Here is an 8648-nt window from a genome sequence, read left to right as displayed (position 1 = left end):
GATGCAAGGGAGTTAGAGATAATATAAAGATCCATATAACATGGGGAAATATTCTTTGGGAAGGAACCAACCTCAATGCTTCCAACAAAGCACCATTAGGACTCTCCAAACAATATTGATTATTAGACGTGTGTGTCCCCGTGTCAAATATATATATATAATTTATATCTTCTCTATGAATTGTTATGCCAATAGTTGTATATTCTTATGAGATGAAGTTTATTAGATTGATTTCCTCACAAAAACTTGTTAAAAGTGCCAAAAAAGGCACATTTTAGCTCCCCCTCTTTTCATATCAAATTTATCCCATTGAGGCGAAATTAGGTCCTATAAGGACAAGGATGGTTTGTTAAAAATCCAAAAAATAAAACGTAGTATCTACTACAAATTGATTGATCAACATTCTCTTATGGGATTGTTATGATGCAATGTCTATGACGAAGAAAATATTTTATGTGCAAAAGGTGGAACATCACTAGTAATAACACATGCAAAGGCCCAAACATTGAAGTAGGAATAAAGTTTGATGCTCGAGAAACACATTTAGGAACACATACTTATGTTGAAATGTCACTTCTTCGAACAAATGATTGTGCGTGAACAAATTATCTAGGAAATTCCTACAAATATAGGGCATTGAATCAACAGGAAGCCATTATTTTGCTTAGCATACATTTCCTATTCATAATAAACTTCATACTATTGTTGATATCAAATGTTATATACCTATGAAGTTTAAAGCTAAGATATGGAAATACAATGCAATCAATAATAAGAAGTTGAAATCCTATAAAGATTTTATCAATCTAAACTAGTTGATAAAAACTAGTATTTGTGGCATATGATCTTAAAAACAAAATGATCACTGTGAACATCACAACTAATGCGCATGACCTCCATAGTAAAATTTATAATTGGACTAACCCAATTGGGATGAACATATTGTAAATTTATAATACATAAGAGGTTGAGGAGGAACACTGTTTCTTTTTAACATGCCCTATGCTTAGTAATATATTACATAATTTAACCAAACTTGATATCTTTTCAAGATATTCCAACAAAAACCATGACCTTTGTACTTTCTTTTGCACTATGATCAATTTCATAAATGGCATCTTGAAGAATTTTTATGCTTCTTTATTTTATTTGTCTATATATATTATTGGTCTTAGGGGATGGTAAACACCATTATCGTCAATTATTTCTAAATTGTTGACATTTATTTGATTTTATTGTGTATATAGAGTAACAAATAACCAAAACACAATAGAAACCATGAGACAAAGAGAAATAGAGATATTGTGTACGTGCATCTACAATTTCATCTCTCACACATTTTATTGTGAGTGTCATTATTGGTCCAACAACTATTATGATCATTACACAAAGAGAATACATCAATCATGTGGCATTCTTCTCAACATGGGAGTGTCATTATTGAGATTCAAAAACTATTATGATCATTGCACACAGACACTACATCAATAATGTGGCATTATTTTCATATGGACACAACCTATAGTTCACCATGAAGAGTGTGGAGCAAGCCCTCCAAGATTTGAAACTAGGTCATCATGGAAAACACTACTCCAAACTACTACTAGACCATATTATGATAAACTATATATATTGTTTCCCAAGTAAAAATCATAAAAATTTTATGTTTCAAGTAAAATTTTATGTGATATATGCCTTGGGACACACAAAAGGATAAATATTATAAGAGTATGAAATATTTTCTCCCTTGTGGGCTAAAAAGTCATATTCCATGGACTATAGGTCCTACTATATCTAAAAATAAATCATATGTGATTTTGTTACTTTAAAAGATCAAATGTCATCAATGTCTTGAAATTATACGACTTTGCATGGGATTAAAAGCATACAATACTCCATAAACTTCATCAAACAAGTGTGCATATACACATAAAATAATAGCCCCAAGAATTAAAGAGGATAGTCATGTAATGATGTTGTGATTGCTTGCATAGTATCTCTAATTCTTTCCTCTATTGACACCATGGAATTAATTTCTATCTCCATTGTTGTTTTGATAGATCATCAAACTACACATTTAATTCCATATAAATGTTTGAGAAGGAACTATCTTATAATCCTCTCTCCAACAACTTCACTTAATGAAATTGGAGCACAAAATAAGTTTTTGGATATTATTTTTCCATTTCACTCATTAGTAACCAATTTTGAATCTCTAAATATTGGAATTTGAGTAGAATTCTTCTCCAGAACTATCCTTATTGAATCTATAAGTGGCTTTACCTCAATCTGATTGTTGTCACCTTTTGTCAATCCTACCTAAAAGAAAAAACTATATGAATCCAAGATATATATTACACTTCATGCTTCACAAAGACTAGGAATGCCTTGATATGCCCCATCAAAGAACATCCATGCCATTGTTTTATGAATCACCAATTTTCCAACTTGCCTTTATGACTTTACTTTACCAATTGAATCCAAATACCTTCATAGGTGAACTAAATTTACTGATAAACTTTAAAATTAGGAGTTTAATCACTATAAATTAGACTGTAATTCATAGTAAGTCATAGATCCCATGAGACCACACAAGGCAATGTTTTATGATCCTTAACAACTAAGGCCTCAAACATTTCCTACATAATGTCTATAATAGTAATATTTTTCCATCTCCCTCTTCCTCATGTTAGTGAAAGAGATTCTTCAAAGATTTCTTTGCCATATGGGAAATGCAGTAATGATTGGCTAATTGGTTCCCCATCATTCTTGTATAAAACACAAATTCTTAGGCCTTGTCATTCCCTTCATTATAGAACATCCTGAGCTAAGACTTTATTGACATCGACACATAAATGTTCTAGATTTCAATGTTGCCTTGAACATGGACTAAATATGTATGTATGTATACACACATAAACACACACATACATATATGTGAATGTGTGTGTTGTGTAACATAGTTACCAACTTGATGAAAAACTTCCAAAATTCCCATTTTTTTAGAGTTTGCATTTAGTGACTATTTTGACTCTAAATTCAAAAAGTGGAACTACCCATAATACCTTTTTTTGTAGCAACACTCTTTTTACGGGGTTAAAATTACAACCTTTTTCAGCCACAATCACCTTAAAGTCAACCCGTGAAATGAAAAGTGACACTACTAGAAGCACCATTTTTTTCTAGGGTTAAAATTACAAACTTGTTTTACACCATGGCCAAATAACCAATACATTGCAACCAAAATCTTACACTTAACCCCAATACTGAAAAGTGGTGCTATCAATAGCACACCTCCCCTTTTTTCAAGGAAAAAATTGCAAATGTTTTAACAATCGGTGCCACTATAAAAAAAAATCTTAAAATCTACCCCTGAATCAAAAGGAGGTCCCACCATTAGCACCCCCTTTCTTTTTTCAAGATTAAAAATTTAACATTCTTGAAACCATGGCCTAAAACATTGATAGGTTCAAAATTAAAAAAAAAACACACGCACACACATTTTTTTAATAAATTAAGAAAACTTAACAATGAAAAACACCTCACCCTCCTTTAAATTTATTAAAAAAAAGGTGGAGAAAAGATCAAAGATTTAAAAATAAAAATAAAATATTTTTTATTTAAATTTTAAAAAAATACACTACAAATACAAAGTTTAAAAATAAAAATAAAATTTAAAATTTAAACTTGGCTTGGGTGGTTGAGTGAAATGTTATTATACTTTCCTCTCATGTTCAATTATTATACATGACATGTTTGAAATAGTGAAATAGGTTGTTGGACAATCCCTAGACTAGAAGAATTTATCTTTGTTACAATACAAACCTTCTTTGAAATAGAATGTGTGGAAGGTTAGGATGGACAAAGCACTGAAAACCTTGCGGTGGCTAGTTGTTTTCCCTAACCGAACAATATATTATTATATCATGTGGATTTCTTTGCAGATATTTACTTCAGAGCAAACAATGGCAAATATTAGTGATCTGATGGAGAAGACAATATCTTTTGCAGGAATGGTTGAAAGTCTAACAAGCTCTTCTTCGGTTTCGTATAGTGTCATGCTAAAATCCATATTTATTCTTCCATTAGTTGAAGAAGTTCCTTCCATCAATATTCCTTTGGAGGAGGAAGCTTCCAGCTGTGAAAATATTTTTCGGAGCAATGTTTGTTTAATGGGTTTTGACCGTCGCTAACTAATCTACACAAGTGGATCTCTGAGACATGGAAACCTCTCTTGATGGATGATCTGAATATTTATCTTATGGCTTGGGTTTTATTTATTGTTGTTCTTTACAATATTAAGGACAAGAAGGCCATTTGCAAATCTAGGTTGTGGTTCTGGGGTAGTTCCAGTCTCTTCATATAGCCCTATTCACCCACTTTTGATCTGGTTACAACATCAATCTCCATGACTCTAGTTTGGGTAAGGCTTATGAACCTTCCCATGCATCTTTGGAATCTCCCATCATTATTCTCTCTTGGGAATGCATTAGGAAATTTTTATTTCCATAGCCATGAAACTGAATTTTTTTATAAGACTACTTATGCTCGAATATGTGTCTAGATGGATTTCAATAAAGGTTTTCTCATTGAGATTAATATAATGGCTCTATACTATGTTTGGGTTCAAAAGATCAATTATGAAAATGTTTCATTGTAGTGTAGCGCATGTTATGAAATGGGGCATGTAATAAAAAGTTGTCCCAAGTGTTTTCAAAACAACAAAGATCCAAAATAAATAAATAAATAAAATGAAGGCCCAAATGGTGGGAAGGAGCCTAGGGCGATCACTATATGGCTATACGGTATACAAAGAAGAGAAAGAACTAGCAGATAAAAAGGAAGTAGATAATGTTAAAGGAAATGCATTAGATGCATAAAAAATTAGTCAGAAAAAAATCATGCCACTGAGGATCCTCTAGGATTAGAGAAAGTGGAAAAGTAGCAAAGCCTCGTGGAAAATGAATCACCTTTTGAATCCATCAGGAATAAGCTAGAAAGGAAACTTCTTGGGCTAATCAGGTGGATGAGGAAGAATTCAAAATAGAAACGCTTACTTGTCGAACAATGACCCACCAGAATTAGCGGAAAATATGGGTTGGATTCAAGTTGGGAAGAAAGGAAAGAGTACTTCGCCAAAGAAAAACAAGAAGACAGACTAAATCAAATCAAAAGCAGTGAAAAATGGAATGTAATGTGGAAAAAAATAGTTGGAAAGGGATTGGAATTTTTGTATCATTAGGTACTCACTTGAGGGTTTGGATTGAGCCTCCATGCTCAATCTCAAACCTACAAGGAATATTGGAATTTTGTAAAGGTTATGGCCTTGTAACTAGATTAATCTTTAATACTAATCTTTACATGTTTCCTTTATAAAAAAAAATGAAACATTGAAAAGGAGGAGCAAGTGTTTTTAAGGTTAAGTGAAATGGTGAACATTGATTTCTTAGTTGAACGTATTTGGACTACTAGTAAATTGTAAAGTCCCAAAGGAGAATTGGTGATCGATAAAAAAAATGAAATGGGGTTCTATGACAGGATCTATCAAGGCATTCCTAGTGTCTCTGAAGTAGGAAGTGTACTATATATCTCATATTCATATAGTTTTTGCTTTAAGGTAGGATTGGGAGAAGGTAACGACAATTGGTTTGAGTTGAAGGCACTTATAACTTCATTACACATAGTTATGGAGAAGAATATTACTCAAATTTCAGTATTTTGGGATTCAAAATTAGTTAGATGAAGGGGAAAATTATATATAAAACCTTATTTTGCACCCCAATTCGATAAAGTGAAGATGTTGGAGCGAAGAATGTCAAATTGTTCATTTTAATGCATTTATACGAAATTAAATATGTAGGATAATGATCTAAGAAAACAATAATAGGAGATCAAAATTGGTTATATGGTGGTGATAGAGGAAAGTGTTAGAGATACTATGTGAGAATCACAATATGACTAATCATCATAGCCTATTGTGGCCATTATTTTATGCATATATGCACAATTTTTTGATGAAATTTATAGAGTATTGTGTACTTTTACTATCATGGTGGATCTTATGATTTCAATATGTTGATTGCATTTAATCCTTTGAAGTCATAAATTATATTCATTTTCAGATATGTTGTATAAGTGGGACCTATAGTCGCATGGACTATGAGTTTTTAGTTTACAAGGCAAAAAATCTTTAATAATCTTATAAGATTTATTCTTTTGTGTGCCTTGGAGCATATATTGAATGTAATCTTTTCATTGTTGCTTGAAATATAAAATTTTATGATTTGTTTTTTTGTAAAAAAATTATATATTATATCAACGATGTAGTCTAGCAATAATTTGCAATATTGTTTTCCATAATGACCAAATTTCAAACTTTGGAGCAATTTCTCCACATCCTTCATGGTAATGGTGGACTATAGGTTATGAACATGATGATGCAAGAATGTCACATGATTGATGTATTTTTTTTTGTGCAATTATTATAATAGTTTTTGGATCAATAATGATATTATTCTCTTACAATAAAATGCTTGAGAGATGAACTTACATACACACACAAACTCTCTCTCTCTCTCTCTCTCTCTCTCTCTCTCTCTCTCTCTCTCTCTCTCTCTCATGGTTTCTAATGTGTATTAGTTATTTGGTTTTTTTTTTGTAAGCTAGATATCTATACATTAATGTGGCACCACAAGTTTTACAAGCAACATTGTCTATGGCTTGCCACCTAGGAAACTAGGTCCACAATAGTGGCTAATTGTCATAGTATTATTCACAATACAATGTTTGAAGTGTTGCAGAAAAACTAAAACGTGAAGTCAGTAATTTCCTATCCTAATAACATCAAAAACAGAAGCATGTAACCTATGATTGAGGAGGTAACCAATCACTCCTGATAATAACAAAACAAGTGTTACACCTTTTGTCTAGACAATATTGAATGTTTGTATTGTTGGTTGGATTTCTCTTTTAGGGTTATTTCTTGTTGGGATTTACTTGCCTTAGGAAAAATATGTGTCCCCAAATGGATATATATATATATATATATATATATATATATATATATATATATATATATATATATATATATATATAGATATATTTATATATATATATATATATATATAGATATATATATTTATATATACTTGATGGTTTATTATGAGTAATCCTTATTTGATATAATGTATATAGGGAAAGATGTTATGATGTATTAGTTTGACTAATAGGTGTTGTTTTGGACTCACCATCCCCCCTTATGCTTGTTTCTACTAAGGATCAAGTATGATGGACCTAGACACCTATGCAATTGTTTAGTTTGTGATGAGCACTAAATTTTTTTTTTACTTTACTCTCCATAGAGTGTCAAATGATATCAAAGTACTCATGATTTCAAAATTGAGCATACAAAACCTGAAAAATGGGCCTTTTAGACCTTGGAAATAAACAAAGAAAACAAGAAACGAAAAAAAAAAAGGAGTACTAAATGTTATTGACAATGGTCACTTGTGCTTATTGGATGATAATTAGAATGGTCAATCCTTGATAGAGTGGGTGACGTCATATGCACTATTTAATTGTTGATGTTTTCAATATTAATATTGATGAAGCATTGGTATTGTTAATGAAAATTTATGGAGAAATGATAACCCTCAATAATGATTTAACGTGACTTGTCTTGTTTTGATATGATACATGATTTACACACATGTTATAGTCCTTATTGGTATTGAATGTCTTTTCTTATGATAAATTTCATGTAATTGTTCATGAAACATTCACATGATGGATATCTTGTTATGATTATTGTTATGGATACATTGTCATGATTGGTTAGGTACCTTGTGAGGATTGGATATCATTTCCTTCAATATAGTTTAGGTTATGATACATGATATATATATATGATGGATGCCTTGATGAATACCTATATGTGATACCTTTCATAATGTATGGTTGAGGATATGTGCACATGTTGGAAGATTTGATGTGATTTATACCTTATTGGGTAACCTTTCTATGTAATGTGATTTATAATACAATTTATGATTTAAGGTTATTTAATGAGATACTTTATAAAATGGATTATTATGATGATGTTACATGTATACAATGTTATCTTGGATGTATAAACCTATTGCAAGTTGAGATCTTGGTTGACTTTGGTGAAATGCACTCAAGGGGTGGGCCCTTGTCCAAATGAGGATGATTATCTAATCCTAGTGCCTAAGAATCTTGGAAAATGGGAAAATATATGTGAAATAACCTCTCAAGTTAACTTGGGTAAATGGGTAGACGGGGAAAGGGTTATAATTGACTTTTACATTATTCTTGACACTTGTATATTCATACCTAAAGCCAAAATTCACCCTTCCATGAGTAAGGGGAAGGCCAAGAGATAAGTATTTGGGAAAATGTTACAATATGATAGATTATAAAAGAAGTAGCCTACAAATTGTTGGGTTTGGCTAGCTCACGAGGAAATGCTCTATGAAGCTAAGTATGATATATGCACTTAAGTTATGCGATTGATTAGTTGGGAAAAATTGTTTGTTCCAATTAGGTCTGTGTGGACTAAGGGGTTGCGTGTGTACCTACATCATACATAAGTATTAAAACTTGGCATTTTTGTCTCCTTGTATTTTTAT

The sequence above is a fragment of the Pinus tabuliformis genome, chromosome 3_2, assembly GCF_031772625.1.
Source record: "Pinus tabuliformis cultivar Carrire ecotype Pingquan chromosome 3_2, CPIR1, whole genome shotgun sequence".
Taxonomy (NCBI): Eukaryota; Viridiplantae; Streptophyta; class Pinopsida; order Pinales; family Pinaceae; genus Pinus; species Pinus tabuliformis.
The sequence above is the reverse complement of the archived record's forward strand: the minus strand, read 5'-3'. Positions refer to the sequence as shown.